General features: G+C 43.6%; 1 non-coding gene across 1 annotated transcript; it reads right to left on the reverse strand.

The window, feature by feature from the left end:
* Positions 1–10,529: 10,529 nt before the first annotated feature.
* LOC145347175 (U2 spliceosomal RNA) lies at positions 10,530–10,720 on the reverse strand. The gene has a single exon (XR_013887818.1). It is a non-coding gene; the product is annotated as a U2 spliceosomal RNA (small nuclear RNA).
* Positions 10,721–17,932: the final 7,212 nt, after the last annotated feature.

Consider the following 17,932-nt stretch of genomic DNA (forward strand, 5'->3'; position numbering starts at 1 on the left):
GGCCTGCAGCTAACCCCATCTCAGTGTGAAGGCCTGCAGCTAATCCCATCTCAGTGTGAAGGCCTGCAGCTAATCCCATCTCAGTGTGGGGCCTGCAGCTAACCCCATCTCAGTGTGAAGGCCTGCAGCTAATCCCATCTCAGTGTGAAGGCCTGCAGCTAATCCCATCTCAGTGTGGGGCCTGCAGCTAATCCCATCTCAGTGTGGGGCCTGCAGCTAATCCCATCTCAGTGTGGGGCCTGCAGCTAATCCCATCTCAGTGTGAAGGCCTGCAGCTAACCCCATCTCAGTGTGGGGCCTGCAGCTAACCCCATCTCAGTGTGGGGCCTGCAGCTAATCCCATCTCAGTGTGGGGCCTGCAGCTAACCCCATCTCAGTGTGGGGCCTGCAGCTAACCCCATCTCAGTGTGGGGCCTACAGCTAACCCCATCTCAGTGTGGAGGCCTGCAGCTAACCCCATCTCAGTGTGGGGCCTGCAGCTAATCCCATCTCAGTGTGAAGGCCTGCAGCTAACCCCATCTCAGTGTGGGGCCTGCAGCTAACCCCATCTCAGTTGGGAGGCCTGCAGCTAACCCCATCTCAGTGTGGGGCCTGCAGCTAACCCCATCTCAGTGTGGGGCCTGCAGCTAACCCCATCTCAGTGTGGGGCCTGCAACTAACCCCATCTCAGTGTGGGGCCTGCAGCTAACCCCATCTCAGTGTGGGGCCTGCAGCTAACCCCATCTCAGTGTGGGGCCTGCAGCTAATCCCATCTCAGTGTGGGGCCTGCAGCTAATCCCATCTCAGTGTGGGGCCTGCAGCTAATCCCATCTCAGTGTGGGGCCTGCAGCTAACCCCATCTCAGTGTGGAGGCCTGCAGCTAACCCCATCTCAGTGTGAAGGCCTGCAGCTAATCCCATCTCAGTGTGGGGCCTGCAGCTAACCCCATCTCAGTGTGGGGCCTGCAGCTAACCCCATCTCAGTGTGGAGGCCTGCAGTGAACTTCATCTCAGTGTGAGGCCTGCAGCTAACCCCATCTCAGTGTGGGGCCTGCAGCTAACCCCATCTCAGTGTGGGGCCTGCAGCTAACCCCATCTCAGTGTGGGGCCTGCAGCTAACCCCATCTCAGTGTGGGGCCTGCAGCTAACCCCATCTCAGTGTGGGGCCTGCAGCTAATCCCATCTCAGTGTGGGGCCTGCAGCTAACCCCATCTCAGAGTGAAGGCCTGCAGCTAACCCCATCTCAGTGTGGGGCCTGCAGCTAATCCCATCTCAGAGTGAAGGCCTGCAGCTAACCCCATCTCAGAGTGAAGGCCTGCAGCTAATCCCATCTCAGTGTGGGGCCTGCAGCTAACCCCATCTCAGTGTGAAGGCCTGCAGCTAACCCATCTCAGTGTGGGGCCTGCAGCTAACCCCATCTCAGTGTGGGGCCTGCAGCTAATCCCATCTCAGTGTGGGGCCTGCAGCTAACCCCATCTCAGTGTGGGGCCTGCAGCTAATCCCATCTCAGCGTGCGGGCCTGCAGCTAACTGCATAGCATGAAAACATTGGGGAGCATTGGGATTGTTGTATCTATTTACTAAACATGTCCAAATTTCAGTTGGTGGGTGGGAAATGGGTAGAAGGACTAGCTGCAGAAACCACCAGGTGTTGAAAATCTTGCTCAGGGAAGGGGATTCTTTAGTTGATAAATTTACCAGTGACCTGATAAAATGTGTGTGCGCTTGTATAAATGTGGTGTTGGGTTCAGGATATAGTGAACTATCCTGTAGCACCTCCATCCTCCTGGATTCTGGGGAAGTGCCGGAAGATTGGAAAACGGCTAATGTTACGCCGTTGTTTAAGAAGGGTGCCAGGCAAAAGGCGGGGAATTATAGGCCGGTTAGTTTAACGTCTGTGGTAGGTAAAATGTTAGAATCCATCATTAAGCAGGAAATTGCGAGGCATCTTGAAGGGAATTGCTTGATAGGGCGGACGCAACACGGTTTCATTAAAGGGAAGTCGTGTCTGACAAATTTACTGGAGTTCTATGAGGATGTGTCGAGGGCAGTGGATAGAGGAGAGCCGGTGGATGTGGTCTTTCTGGATTTTCAGAAGGCGTTTGACAAGGTACCTCACAAGAGGTTATTGCAAAAGGTCAGGGGACATGGAGTTGGGGGTAGGGTGTTAGCGTGGATAGAGGATTGGTTGTCAAATAGGAGGCAGAGAGTGGGGGTCAATGGGTGCTATTCGGATTGGCGGATGGTGACTAGTGGGGTGCCCCAGGGGTCGGTGCTGGGGCCTCAGCTATTTACCATTTATATAGATAATCTGGAGGAGGGAACCGAGTGCAGGGTGTCGAAATTTGCTGATGACACCAAGATTGGGGGAACGGCAAATTGTGCGGAGGGTGTGGAGAGTCTGCAGAAGGATCTAGATAGGCTGGGCGAATGGGCCAGGAAATGGCAAATGGAATTTAATGTTGGCAAGTGTGAGGTGGTCCACTTTGGTAGGAAGAATGGTAGGAAGGACTATTACTTACGGGGCGAAAAACTGCAGCAGGCGACGGTGCAGAGGGACCTCGGGGTCCTTGTGCATGAGTCGCAAAAACCCAGCTTGCAGGTGCAGCAGGTGGTCAGGAAGGCGAATGGGATGCTGGCCTTCATAGCGAGGGGGATTGAATATAAAAGTAGGGAGGTCTTGCTGCAGCTGTATAGGGCATTGGTGAGGCCGCAGCTGGAGTACTGTGTGCAGTTTTGGGCGCCGCACCTGCGCAAGGATATTTTGGCCCTGGAGGGAGTGCAGAGGAGGTTTACTAGGCTGATACCGGAGTTGAGGGGATTGAGCTATGAGGAGAGGCTGAATAAACTAGGCTTGTACTCGCTAGAGTTTAGAAGAATGAGGGGAGATCTCATTGAGACGTATAAGATGATGAATGGGATGGATAGGATAGAGGTGGAGAGACTCTTCCCGCTCAAAAAAGACAGTAGGACTAGGGGGCACAGCCTCAAGATAAAGGGGAGGCGGTTTAGAACGGAGTTGAGGAGGAACTTCTTCACTCAAAGGGTGGTGAATCTCTGGAATTCTCTGCCCGTTGAAGTGGTGGAGGCTGCCTCGCTAAATATTTTTAAGAAGCGGGTTGATGGGTTTTTGATAAGAGAAGGGATTAAGGGTTATGGGGAGAGGGCGGGAAAGTGGAACTGAGCCACGACAGATCAGCCATGATCTTATTGAATGGCGGGGCAGGCTCGAAGGGCTAGATGGCCTACTCCTGCTCCTATTTCTTATGTTCTTATGTTCTTATAATCATCCTCATTCAGGGAGTAGGACAATGCTGCAATTTCTCTGACACACAAAAATTTCTCAACTTGGGATGAGAAGGATCTACCCCACCCTGCCCCCCTCAGTAACAATGTCCTAATGTGGGGTGTGGGAGGGGAGGTGTAGTTAGGTGGAAAAAAATTAGATGTAAAAACTTCTAAAAATTCTCAGTGATATTATTGGTGGGCAATGCCTAGTGCAATGTCCCAGTCTCCTATAAATTTAGATTGGATAAGTATTAATGAATCGTTTAGGTTAATGGGGTCGAATTTGGACCCCATATGAAGGTTACACAAATCAGGAGCAGATGTAAGGTATACATGTGCTCTCCTTCTCGCTGCCCCCTCTTATTACATAAATTCAGTCAGTATGTTCCTAACTACCTGATCACAAACATAAGCTAAACTTCTCAAAGAATTTGATATTCTTCCTTCCCCTGGAGATTTGTACAAAGATAAAATCCCCCTCTTCTCCTCCAATTTTCTCTCCAATTTTCTTTCACTTTCCCCAAATTACACTTCGATATTTACCACAGAATTGTGAATGTGTTTGCATAAAGAATGCATGTCAGAAAGTGATGGTGTATCAATTGCAATTCTATAGATTAAGTGTCAGTGAGATCTTTGATCTTGGGGAGATTTATGACTAAATCTTAGTAATTGACAGCCACGTGCACAGATTTTCCAGCATGAATCACTACGTATCAGTCAGGAGCTGGAAACCCAGCTAGCATTTGTCTTTTTCACTGCTAGGATACAACCTCCCATCGTTTCCCCAGCAGACACAACATTGATTGACGTGTGTGTGTATGAGCTCCATCACCTCACTGAAATTTTATGTTCAGGTTGCTCGTGCTGGAAAGCAGCTTTCATTTCCACTCAAGGAGTGGAAACACTGGGAAAATTATACACCTTTCATAATTTGTGAAATATACAAAGAAATTGAAACAATTCAAAATGTTAAATGAAATACATACAAGTTAAAAAAAACACAAACTCAGCAAAACTCCGTGGCTGTCCGGGTGTAATACAAGAGTCTGGCTTTTGTATGATTAAGGTGGGATTAAACATAGTAGTGTCTATACATTGCTGTAAGAAACCACAGGATCCACACCCAGGGTCAGTCTGGTATTGGACAGAGCAAGCATGGAGACAGCTCCCAACTCAAACCATTTATTGCATATTTGTACACAGCTCTGAGAGTCAATAAAAACTTACAGTTAACCTACATATGACCACAAAGACTTTTTTCAGACCTACCAATTTATAACCCACATCCTATAACACCAGGCAGTTAAGGGTGGCATTATATTAAAAGACTTATGTTTTTTCAAAGAAGAGCAGTAAGTCTGAGGATTGGAGTGTTTTAGAATCTAAAAAGAACTACCGCAAAGTTGATAAAAAAAAGTAGAATGAGAGTAAGGAGAGGGGTTTAAAGTCAACATTAGTCCCTTAGAGGCAGAGACAGGAGAAATTATGACGGAAAGTGAGTAAATGGCAAAAACATTAAATAATTGTTTTTGTTCATTTTGTGTTAGTCTTCACAGTCAAAAACCTAAATTACATGCTAGAAGTCAAGGGTGACCTAGGGACTAATAAAAGTGAAGAACTCAAGGTAAATAACATCATCAGAGTAAAAGTCTTTGAGAGGTTCGAGGAACAAAAAGTCAACAAATCTACAGGCATTAACAGTTTAGCACTGATGCCTCACAATGCCAGGGGCCCAGGTTCAACTCCCAGCTTGGGTCACAGTCTGTGCACTGTCTGCACATTTTCTATGATGTTGTGGCCATTACAGAGACATGATTGGAACAGGGACAGGAATGTTGGCAGTTCCGGGAAATAGATGTTTCAGTAAGATTAGGGAAGGTGGTAAAAGAGGTGGAAGAGTAGCATTGTTAATCAAGGATAGTTTAATGGCATTTCGAAGGTGATCTGCCTACTGAGGTAATATGGGCTGAAGTTAGAAATAGGAAAGGATCAGTCACATTGTTAGGAGTTTTCTATAGGCCCCCAAATAGTAATAGAGATGTGGAGGAGGAAAAGGCAAAGCAGATTATGGATAGGTATGGAGGTCACAGGGTAGTTATCATGGGTGACTTGAACTTTCCAAATATTGATTGGAACCTTTATAGGTGAAATAGTTCGGACTTTTTGTGCAGTGTGTGCAGGAGAGTTTCCTGACACAATATGTGGATAAGTTGACAAGAGGTGGGGCCACATTGGACTTGGTACTGGGTAATGAATCAGGCCAAGTGTTAGATTTGTTTGTGGGAGAGCATGTTGGAGATAGTGACCACAATTCGGTGTCCTTCAGTATTGCAATGGAGAGGGATAGGATCACATGGCAGGGCAAGGTTTATAATTGGGGCAGGGATAATTGTGATGCGATTAGGCAAGAATTAGGGAGCATAAGATGGGAGCAGAAACTGTCAGGTATGGGCACAAAGGCAAAGTGGGGCTTTCTCAAGGAACAAATACTGGGTGCCCTTGATAGGTATGTGCCTGTCAGGCAGGGAGGAAATGGCCGAGTGAGGGAATCATGGTTCACAAAGGAGGTTGAATGTCTTGTTAAGAGGAAAAAGCAAGCGTATGTAAGGATGAAAAAACAAGGTTCAGTTGAGTTGCTTGAGGGTTACAAGGTAGCTAGGAATGAGTTAAAGAAAGGGGTTAGGGGACATGAGAAGTCCTTGGCAGGTCAGATAAAAGAAAACCCTAAGGCTTTTTACTCTTATGTGAGAAATAAAAGAATGACCAGGGTGATGTTAGGGCCAGTCAAGGATAGTAGTGGGAACTTGTGCATGGAGTGAGAAGAGACAGGTGAGGTGTTGAATGAATACTTTTCTTCAGTGTTCACTAAGGTGAGGGGTCACGTTTTTGAGGATGAGTGTGTGATATAGGCTGATAGAATGGCGGAGGTAGATTTTCTGAGGGAAAATGTATTAGCAATTTTGAAAAACCTGAGGGTGGATAAGTCCCCTGGGCCAGATGGGGTACATCCTAGGATACTTTGGGAGGCAAGGGATGAGATTGCGGAGACTTTAGCTTTGATCTTTGCGTCCTCACTGTCCACGGGGATTGTGACAGAGGGCTGGAGAGGAGTGAATGTTGTTCCTCCCTTCAAGAAAGGAAACAGGAATGATCCTGGTAATTACAGGCCAGTTGGTCTTACTTCGGTAGTTGGTAAGTTAATGGAAAGTGTCCTGAGAGATAGGATTTATGACCATTTGGAAAGATGCAGTTTAATCCGGGATAGTCAGCATAGTTTTGTGAGGGGTAAGTCCTGCCTCACAAATTTGATTGAATTCTTCGAGGAGGTAACTAAGTGTGTAGACAAAGGAAGAGCAGTTGATGTCATATACATGGATTTTAGTAAGATGTTTGATAAGGTTCCCCATGGTAGGCTCATCAAGAATATAAGGAGGTGTGGGATAGAAGGAAATTTGGCTGATTGGATAAGTAGAAGACAGAGGGTGGTGGTGGAGGGAAAATTTTCAGACTGGAGGCCAGTTACCAGTGGTATACCACAGGGATCAGTGCTGGGTTCTCTGCCATTTGTGATTTTTATCAATGACTTGGGAGAGGGAGCTGAAGGGTGGGTTAGTAAATTTGCTGATGACACCAAGATTGGTGGAGTAGTGGATGAGTTGGATGGTTTTTGCAGGCTGCAAAGAGACATCGATAGGATGTAGAGATGAACCAAAAAATGGCAGATGGAGTTTAACCCTAATAAGTGCGAGGTGATTCATTTTGGTAGGACAAACTTGAATGCGGATTACAGGGTCAACAGCAGAGTTCTGAGGAATGTGGAGGAACAGAGAGATCTTGGGGTTCATATCCACAGATCTCTGAAGGTTGCCAGTCAAGTGGATAGAGCCGTGAAGAAGGCTTATAGTGTGTTAGCGTTTATTAACAGGGCGTTTGAGTTTAAGAGCCATGGGGTTACGCTGCAACTATACTGGACATTGGTGAGACCACATTTGGAATATTGTGTTCAGTTCTGGTCACCTCACTATAAGAGGGATGTGGAAGTATTGGAGAGAGTGCAGAGGAGATTTACCAGGATGCTGCCTGGTTTGGAGGGTAGGTCTTATGAGGAAAGGTTGAGGGAGCTGGGGCTTTTCTCTTTTGAGCGGAGTGGATGAGAGGCAACTTAGAGGTTTATAAGATGAAGAGTGGGTTAGATAGAGTGGACGTTCAGAGACTATTTCCTCAGGTGGATGTAGCTGTTACTAGGGGGCATAACTATAAGGTTTATGGTGGGAGATATAGGAGGGATGTCTGAAGTAGATTCTTTACTCAGAGAGTGGTTGGGGTGTGGAATAGACTGCCTGCTGTGATAGTGGAGTGAGACACTTTAGGAACTTTCAAGCAGTTATTGGATAGGCACATGGAGCACACCAGAATGATAGGGAGTGGGATAGCTTGATCTTGGGTTTAGACATAGCCCAGTACAACATTGAGGGCCGAAGGGCCTGTACTGTGCTGTACTGTTGTAAGTTCTATGTTCTATATTCTTTCCCTGTGTCTGTGTGGGTTTCCTCCGAGTGTTCCGGTTTACTCCCACAGTCCAAAAGACGTGCTGGTTAGTTGCACTGGCTAAGTGAAACTTTCCGTCAGTGTACTCAAACAGGCGCCAGAGTGTGGTAACTAGGGGATTTTCACAATAACTGCATTGCAGTGTTAAGCCTACTGGTGACACTAATAAATAAAACTTTAGCTTACAGCCTGGGGTTGTAAAAGAGGTAGCTGCAGAGGTTAAGATTTTCTGAAATTCCCTAGTTTTTGGAATGGCCTTAGCTTATTAGAAGTTAGCAATGCAAAACCTGCTATTCAAAGAAAGAGGGTGAGAGAAAACAAGGAACTCCAGACCGGTTATCCTGACATCAGTCAGTAGGAAAATATTGGGATCTATTAGGGAGGTAGTCTTGACAATCCATTTACAAAATCAAGATCTGATCAGGCAAAGGCAACATGATTTTATGAGATGGAAATCATTTTTGTCAAATTTATTCTTTTTTTGAGGATCTAACTAGTGGAGTGGATAAAGGAGAACCAATGGATGTGATATATTTAGATTTCCCAAAAGCATTCTATAAGGTGCAACATAAAAGTTTAATAGGCATGGTAAGGGATCATGGAATTGGGGGTATTACATTAGGATGGATTAAAAAATTGATTAACAGACAAACATGGAGTAGGGTTGAAGCAGCACATTGGACACAAAGGGGCAATTTAGCATGGCCAATTCACCTAACCTGCACATCTTTGGACTATGGGAGGAAACCAGAGTACCTGGAGGAAACCCACGCAGACACAGGGAGAATGTGCAAACTCCACAAAGTCATCCAAGGCTGGAATCGCATCCAGGTTCTGAGCGCTGTGAGGCAGCAGTGCAAACCACTATGCTGCCCCCATGTGTGTACCAGTACACACACAAGCACGTATACACAGACGTATAAGCCTGTGTGCACACACACACACACACAAACTATAAGTCAATAAGGTAACGCAACAGATGGCGAAGCATGCCCGAGAGGCGTGTAACAAAATATAGATTTGTCTGCACCAATTCCTGATGTGAAATCTTGATGGCTCGATTCAACAGTCAAAAAGGTTAAAATCCCGCAGGCATGCAGGATATCTTTTAACAGAAAACTCGTTTACTCACTCAATCGGGAGAGATTGATTGCAAAGGCTGTGGAAGGTTTAAAGTCTTAGGGCAAAGGACAACAAGCATTCCAGGTGTTAATTTTTAACATAGCTGGAGCTCTCAGACTTAATCACAGAAATCTTGAGTACTCTGAAAGATTGGCAATCTGCTTAAAATTGAAGGAAAGCCATAATTTTATATAGCAATGAATGATGTAGTCATTTGTTTCCATTTAACGTCAATGTTTTTAGATCATATTTCAGTGGACAAGCTTTCTTTATGAAGCATTCTGGTAACAGTTATCAGTCCTGTGGCCAGCAGGCAGTTTTGTGGCAATCAGTTAAAAAGGCAGATCACCCCTGAGCCCATGTTATGTTCCACAAATGGATATAGGAGTTTATGCTTTAAAGTTGATGTTTAAAAAGTCAATATGTGAATCAAAAACAAAATCAAGGAAATGTGTGACTTGCTGTTTAGTGTTCACTCAAGTGTGTAGAATTATAGAATCGCTACCGTGCATTTGGCCCATTGAGTCTGCGCCGACCACACTCCCACCCAGGCCTTATCCTTGTAACCCCACACATTCATCCCGCTAATCCCACTGAGACTAAGGGGAAATTTAGCATGGCCAATCCACGTAACCTGCACAGCTTTAGACTGTGGGAGAAAACCAGAACACCTGAAGGAAACCCAAGCAGACACAGGTAGAACGTGCAAACTCCACACACGCAGTCACTCAAAGCCAGAATTGAACCTGGATTCCTGGTGCTGTAAGGCAGCAGTGCTAACCAATATGCCACTGTGCCTCCCCTAAACTATTCGGTAAATAAAACTAAATATTGGCTTGCAGATTGAGCTTTGGCATAGTAATTATTTAATTGTTTTCTTCGATGTGATGCTGACAAGGCCAGCATTTATTACCCAACCCTATTTACTCTTCAACTGAGTGGCCACTTCAGAGCTTGCTAGGCCACTTCATTCACGGGACATGGGTTTCATTGGCTAGCCAACATCACTAGTTGCCCTTGGAGGGCAGTTGAGAGTCAACCACATTGCTGTGGCTCTGGAGTCACATGTAGGCCAGACCAGATAAGGACAGCAGATTTCCTTCCCGGAAGAACATTGATGAACCAGATGGGTTTTTTTTGACAATCGACAATGGTTTCACGGTCATCAGTAGATTCTTAATTCCAGGTATTTTAATTCATTGAATTCAAATGCCATCATCTGCCATGGTGAGGGTTTGAATCCAGGTCCTGCAGAACATTAGTTGAGTCTCTGGATTAATAGTCTAGTGATAAAACTACTAGGCCATCACCTCCTCATAAATTAAGAATCATGCATCTAGATTCACACATGGGCTAGACTAGGGAAGGATGGCAAATTTCCTTCCCAAAAGGAACCAGATCGGTTTTTACAACAATTGGTGATAGTTGTCATGGTTACCTTTGTTTGCTTCATATTCCAGATTTATTTATTTTTGTTTATATATCCAATTCAATCCAATCAAAGTCTAATTCAGAGTCTCAGCAAGTTGGGACATTCCCGATCCGAGCTGACAAGACCAAGCTCTCACCTCCTGTCTTGGGCTTGATCTACATGATCCAATCTGATTGGAGTAGGCATTGCTTCTCCTCCAAAGCTTGATCTCATTTGCATCTTAGCCAAAAGGGCCGAGATGCTGTTTTTAAAAATTGCTTCAACTGAAGCCACAATGTAACCTTATGATTTCAACCAAGTACAGCATGTCAATACTACACTTGATCTGAGCCAAAAGGCCAAGAAGCGATTTATTTATTTATTTATTAAATTTATATCGCACCAGGCGTTGGAAAGGGATTTGAACTCATGTTCCCGGGGAATTAGCCCAGGGCTCTGGATTAGCTATCCCAGGTGATATTAACCACTACTTCACTGTCTCCCCAAGTTGCTCTTGTTGTTGGAGACAGGAGAATCATGATGTGCCATAGTATATTCTGACAGCTCCTGTTCACTGCTTCAATCCTTGTACCCTCTGAGCTACAGGGGAGCTAGATTTGCATACGGTGGGTGTGACTGGGGATGCCAACACTTAGATAATTCAAAGATGTGACTAAGGAATTGCAGCAAACTTTGATTTGATTTATTGTTGTCATGTGTATAAGTATACAGGGAAAAATATTGTTTTTTTGCGCTGTACAGACAAAGCATACCATTCATAGAGAAGGAAAGGAGAGGGTGCAGAATATAGTGTTACAGTCACAGCTAGGGTGTAGACAAAGATCAGCTTAGTACGAGGTAGGTCCATTCAAAAGTCTGATGGCAGCAGGGAAGAAGCTGTTCTTAAGTTGGTTGCGACATGACCCCAGACTTTTGTGTCAGTTTCCTGACGGATGAAGGTGGAGGAGAGTACGTCAGGTCCTGGATTATGCTGGTTGCTTTTACGAAGTAGCGGGAAATGTGGACAGAGTCAGTGGATGGGAAGCTGGTTAATGTGATAGGTGTGATTTCATTCACAACACTTTGTAATTCCTTCTCATAGAACAAAGAAATCATTTAGAATTTGGATGCTTGGAATGTCAGATTGCTTTGATTGTTATATAAAATGAGTTTGAAGGTTTCAAGACCATAAAAAACACTTTATTTTTAATTTTACTGAGGAACATGGCAAGAAAAAGAGTGTCATAAAAGTTCCAGAGGCCAAAATTAAAACTGATACAATTGAGCAATAAATAAATCAAAGCTGGAGTGAATGAAATAAACTGTTTAATTTCCTTTTGAGGCAGCGGTTTTGGTAATTATGCTCCAAAATGTCCAGGTGCTTTCAATTTAATCGGTCACATGGAAGGGATTAACAATACAGATGGCACAGGGCTGGAAAATATATTTCAAAAATGCAACATTGTAATACAGAAAGAAAGTATCATTAGCTGCGTATTGTACTATCTATTGGGCTAATCCTTCAAGGACTTCTTGGAGTCCAATTAAAGCAGAATTGAAAAGCCTCACAAAAAATTTGCGCTTATTCAAATTACCATACGTTAGTACGTAATTACAAAACATAATTGGATTGTCATGTAGCAAATGCACTTATCCACCTGGGTAAACCTTTCCACTCACTTGACGAAGGAACAGCGTTCCGAAAGCTTGTGGGTTACTATCACATAAACTTGTTGGACTTTAACCTGGTCTTGTGAGGCTTCTTAATATGTTTTCTTCACCAGCTTTTCCATTTGAGCTGCCAGTTTTAAGGATCTGTGGACCTGTACTCCTAGAGCTCTCTGTGTGTCTATGCTCCTGATCATTCTGCCATTTATTTTATAGCTCCTACCTGAATTGAGTCTACCAAAATGCATCACCTCACATTTGTCTGGATTAAATTCCATCTGTCCAATTTTCCAGCCTATCTATATCCTACTGTATTGTCTGACAATCTTCATCACTACCTGCAGCTCCCACAATCTTAGTATCATCCTCAAACTTGCTAATCAGACCAGTTATGTTTTCTTCCAAGTCATTTTTATACATTACAAACAACAGATTCCCAGCACTGATCCCTGCAGAACACCACTAGTTACAGATCTCCATTCAGAAAATACCCTTCCACCACTACCCCCTGTCTTCTCTAGCCAAGCCATTTCTAAATCCATCTGGCTTGTTTACCTTGATGATTTAACCTTTTGCATCAGCCTGCCATGGGGACTTTGTCAAATGCTTTACTAAAGTCCATGTAGACCACATCCACAGCCCTTCCCTTGTCAATCATTTTGTCATCTCCTCAAAAACCTCAATCAAATAAGTGAGACATGATCTCCCTCATACAAAACCATGCTGTCTGTCATTAATAAAACCATTCAGTTCGAAATGTAAATAGGTCCTATCCCTAAGAATCTTGTCCAACAATTTCACTATCACTGACGTCAAGCTCACTAGCCTATTATTACCCGGGTTATCCTTGCTTTTTAATACATCTCAGGCTTCCTCCCTCATAATGATACTTGCTCTAGAAGGTTTACATACCCCTTCTAGACATCAATCAACGTGTCCCTCTCCTTTGTGAATACCGATGCAAAGTACTCATTAAGGATCTCACCCACTTCCTTTGGTTCTACGCATAATTTCCCTCCTTGAGTGGACCAATTCTCTCTCATGCTACCCTCTTACTCCTAATATATGTATAAAATGCTTTGGGATTCTACTTAATCCTGCCTGCAAGAATATTTTGTGACCCCTTTCTATCCTCCTAACTCCATGTTTGAGTTCCTTTCTACTCACCCTGTATTCTTCAATTATTTTTAGTTGCCTAGACCTTTTGTATGCATCATTTTCTTTTTGACTAGACTCACAATTTCCCTGGTCATTCACAGCTCCTGAAGCCTGTCTTTCCAGTTCTTCCTTTTCACTGGCACATGCCTATCCTGCGCTCCGATTGACTGCTCCTTAAAAGACTCCCACATACCGGGTATGGGTTTACCTTCAAACAACCTCTCCCAAACAAAAGTCTCCAAATCCTGCCTAATCTGGTTGTAGTTAACCTTTGCCCAGTTTAGCACCTTAACCTTAGAACAACCTTGTCGCTTTCCGAAAGTCCAACGCTCGGCACGTTGGGAGGAAATTGTAACGCTCCCAGTCTGACATAAATCAGATATTGAAACAGTTAAAATGGAGCAGGAGACTTACCCTCCCTCCGTACCCCCACCCATCCCTTCAATCCCGCCAACTGCAATTATAATTGGCAGACAGCTAGCTGAAGCCACTGGGGTCATTTTGTAAATATGTTAACTGGGCCCCATTGATATGAAGACAACTTAATATCTAGTGAGAGCTGCTGTGGCTTTCCTGGTAGACTTCCTGATAGATAGTGGGAGAAGGATATTAAAGAGAATAGGATACTCCAGATAGGCTTATTTCTTTTCCTTTATGAGCTAGGAAGAACAGGAGTGTCCCACTAGTCCCCACAAGGTAATGTAAGACACTTTTACCTTGCTTCCAAATCCAGCTACCAGCAGGAATTCCCGAACACAGAGGACGAACTTACACTTTTGAGGGTGCCATGTTCTGCCTCCTTGACGGAGCACCCCATGACATCACACACCGCACCCCTAGTGATGTGGCACTCCACCCCAGTGCCATCAGTGACATCATCACTCCACCCCAGTGATGTCAATCCTAGCCTACCTGTGATGCCAAGCCCCAGCCCAAATTACATCAAGGCTTATTCCCAAATGACATAATTGCCCTCCTGACCACGCCCACCCTCAGTTCACATGATATAAGCCATAGAATTACAGAAAAATACACAAATCTCAATGCCAGTGTTTTTTAAATTATGAATATATGCTTGTAATTGATGAATTGAAATCCATAACGCGATCCCGAAAAATTACAAGCACACAAAATCACTGCTCATTGTTTCAGTACTTCATAACTGATGAAAACAAGCCTATAATTGATGAATTCAAATTCAAATCCACAATGCAAGCAGCAAAAATACAAAAATATACAAAATTGACAATAAAGCTAAACTGCTTTAATGCTTTTTCACTTATGTAAACAGGCCTATAATTGATCAATTGAAATCTTGTCAACTTAATGGAGCAAATGGTCAACATTGCAATGCGCCTTGAGGCGAGCAAACATGGAACTGGCCAACGAGCAACAAGATGGAGAAATCAGTTGATGATATGTTTGCAGCATAGCACAGGCTAGTGCAGGATGACCCAGAAGAAGTCCAGTGCAATCAAATGGAGTTCAATATCAGTAGCTTTGCTGACAACTGTCTGGCAGGATTCTGTTCTTTGTCCAGAAGAGAGTTTCTGAAGGCCAGTATTGAGAGCGATGGGGGATGGAGGGCACTCCCCAGTTATAACTATCTTCATGTGGCAGCCATGATATCAGACCAGCGAATGGTGCTCCCCTTATAAAAACACAACTTAAACAAGAGAATATAGAAGAGCGACATATTTTTAAGATTTTCTTACTTTGTCAGTTGTTTGCAATCCATGGCAATTTAGATAGCTTTTCTTCTGCACTTTCTCTTCACAAAATCATCAGTGGTATCACCATAGGTAAAATCTTGTAAGGATGCATATTTTAATCACCTGTATTTTTGAACTTGTCAGATGTTCCTAACTCATCATACTGCACAGATTAGTTTTAACTCTTTTCAATACAGAAAAGAATATTAACCAGAAGCATTTCTGACAGGTATTGTTAAACATACTTTCAGAATGGTTTCCACATTTGGGAGTGTTGCCTGCAAACCATCACGTGTAAGCCTATATAAATCAACTGGTGATCTCAAAGCACGAAGCTCTTCATTATTGATGAAATGAATGAATTATTTCATTTCACCTTCAAAAAGATTTGTGTCTATGTCCTGCCAGTAGAATTCAATTAGTTTCTTACTGCAGCAGCTCTTAGTATTCAAACCTGTGTCAAAAAGCATGGAAAATAGTTCAGCAGTTTTCTTCAGAAATTCACTTCAACTTCGCAATTGCATCATTATTGTGTCACAAGTAACTTTGATAGTCTCAATGATGATCTTCTTCCCTTTTAATGTGATTTAATTGTCTCTAGTTCAATCAAAAAATAGCTTCCTGTGCCTTATATCTTTTCATCATCAAAGGGACTTGTATTCTTTATTAATGTTCGTGCTTTTGTTTCCACTGAGATTTAGCCATTTTGAACTTCCATGACAAAACAGTTCATTGAAGCTAACAATTGTGGAATATTCAATGAAGTTCTATCAACATTTTGTAGCAATTTTCTGACAGCATTGATTCTCTAAAGCAAACAGGATTGTCATGGCACAAATCAATTCCAGCCTCACGGACTACCTGAACCCACTGTTGTTTGTCTACCACCCCAACAGGTCCACAGCAGGCACCATTTCCCTGGCCCTGCACTCAACCCTGGAACGTCTAGATAACAAGGACACCTATGTTAGACTCCTATTTATTGACTACAGCTCAGCCTTCAACACCATTACTCCCACAAAACTCATCTCCAAACTCCATGGCTTGGGCCTCAGCACCTCCCTCTGTGACTAGATCCTGAACTTCCTAACTCACAGACACAGTCAGTGAGGATAGGCAACAACATCTTCTCTATGATCATCCTCAACACTGGTGCCCCATAAGGCTGTGTTCTCAGCCCCCTACTATACTCCTTATACATCTATGACTGTGTGGTCAAATTCCCCTCCAATTCGATTTTCGATTTGTTGATGACACCACCACAGTGGGTTGGATCTCAAACAATGATGAGACAGAATACAGAAATGAGATAGAGAATCTGGTGAACTGCTGTGGCAACAAGAATCTCTCCCTCAATGTCAACAAAATTAAAGAAATTGTTATCGACTTCAGGAAGGGTAAAGGAGAACATGCCCCTCTTTACATCAATGGGGACAAAGTAGAAAGGATTGAGCGCTTCAAGTTTTTAGGTGTCCAGATCATCAACAACATTCCTGGTCCCCCCAATGCTGACACTATAGTTAAGAAAGCCCACCAATACCTCCGCATTCTCAGAAGACTAAGGAAAATTGGCATGTCAACTATGACTCTCACCAACTTTTAAAGATGCATAGGAAGCATTCTTTCTGGTTGTATCACAGCTTGGTATGGCTCCTGCTCTGCCCAAGTCCACAAGGAACTACAAAAGGTTGTGAATGTAGACCAATCCATCACACAAACTAGCCTCCTATCCATTGATTCTGTCTACACTTCCCACTGCCTCAGCAAAGCAGCCAGCATAATTAAGGACTCCACGCACCCTGGATATTCTCTCTTCCATCTTCTTCCATTGAGAAAAATATACAAAAGTCTAAGGTCACGTACTACTGACTCAAGGATGGCTTCTTCCCTGCTGCCGTCAGACTTTTGAATGGACTTACCTTGCATTAAGTTGATCTTTCTCTACATCCTAGCTATGACTGTAACACTACATTCTGCACTCTTTCGTTTCCTTGTCTATGAATGGTATGCTTTGTCTGTATAGCATGTAAGAAACAATACTTTACTATATGTTAGTACATGTGACAATAATAAATCAAATTAAATCAACAATTCTACAAAACAGTAAAAACTGCAATATTATACCTTTCAAACTTCTCTGCTAAGGATAGCACAGTGGTTAGCACTGCTGCTTCACAGCTCCAGGATCCTGGGTTTGATTCCTGGCTTGGGTCACTGCCTGAGTGGAGTTTACACATTCTCCTCGTGACTGTGTGGGTTTCCTCCGGGTGCTCCGGTTTCCTCTGACAGTCTAAAGATGTGCGGGTTAGGTTGATTGGCCATGCTAAATTGCCCCTTAGTGTCCTGAGATGCTTAGGTTAGAGGGATTAGCGGGTAAAGTATGTGGGGATATGGGGGTTGGGCCTGGGTGGGATTGTGGTCGGTGCAGACTCGATGGGCCGAAGAGCCTCTTTCTGCACTGTATGATTCTATGATTTTCTGAATTTGATGCAGTTATGTCTGTTAAACATTCCTTCATATCAACAAAATTCAGTTCCAAAGTTAAAACAGTGTCTGCACAAGTGGACCACCTGCTGTCACAAATTGTTTTGATTATCAAATGTTTTCCATGTGCTTGCTCCAAACGTGATTGCAGCCTTTCCACTGAAACGTGTAAACCAAAAAGGCCTCCAAGTTTTGAATCAGGTCACAAAAACATACGTCTGTGTCACATCATTCTCTGCAGCATTGCAGATTAAATTAGAGGACTAACTGGAATATGGGATAAATAAGCACAGGGGCTTGCATTGATCAGTCTTGCTTGCAGACCTGAACATTTTCCTGCCACATTTGTGGCACGATCAAAGCTTTGCCCATGACAATTTTAGATGTTTAAAGCTAAATTTGCAATGATTTCCAAAACAGTTGTCTCCATATATTAAGAATTCGTGGGATTGTAGCTGGACAAAGCAGACAAATTGCTCTACAACTTCATCATTGTCGGTTTCGTACGTTAAAATTAATGTTAATTGGTCCACAGGGCTCACATCTGGTGTTGAATCAACT

This window comes from Carcharhinus amblyrhynchos, chromosome 8, assembly GCF_965287045.1.
Source record: "Carcharhinus amblyrhynchos chromosome 8, sCarAmb.v2.hapA, whole genome shotgun sequence".
NCBI classification, from domain to species: domain Eukaryota; kingdom Metazoa; phylum Chordata; class Chondrichthyes; order Carcharhiniformes; family Carcharhinidae; genus Carcharhinus; species Carcharhinus amblyrhynchos.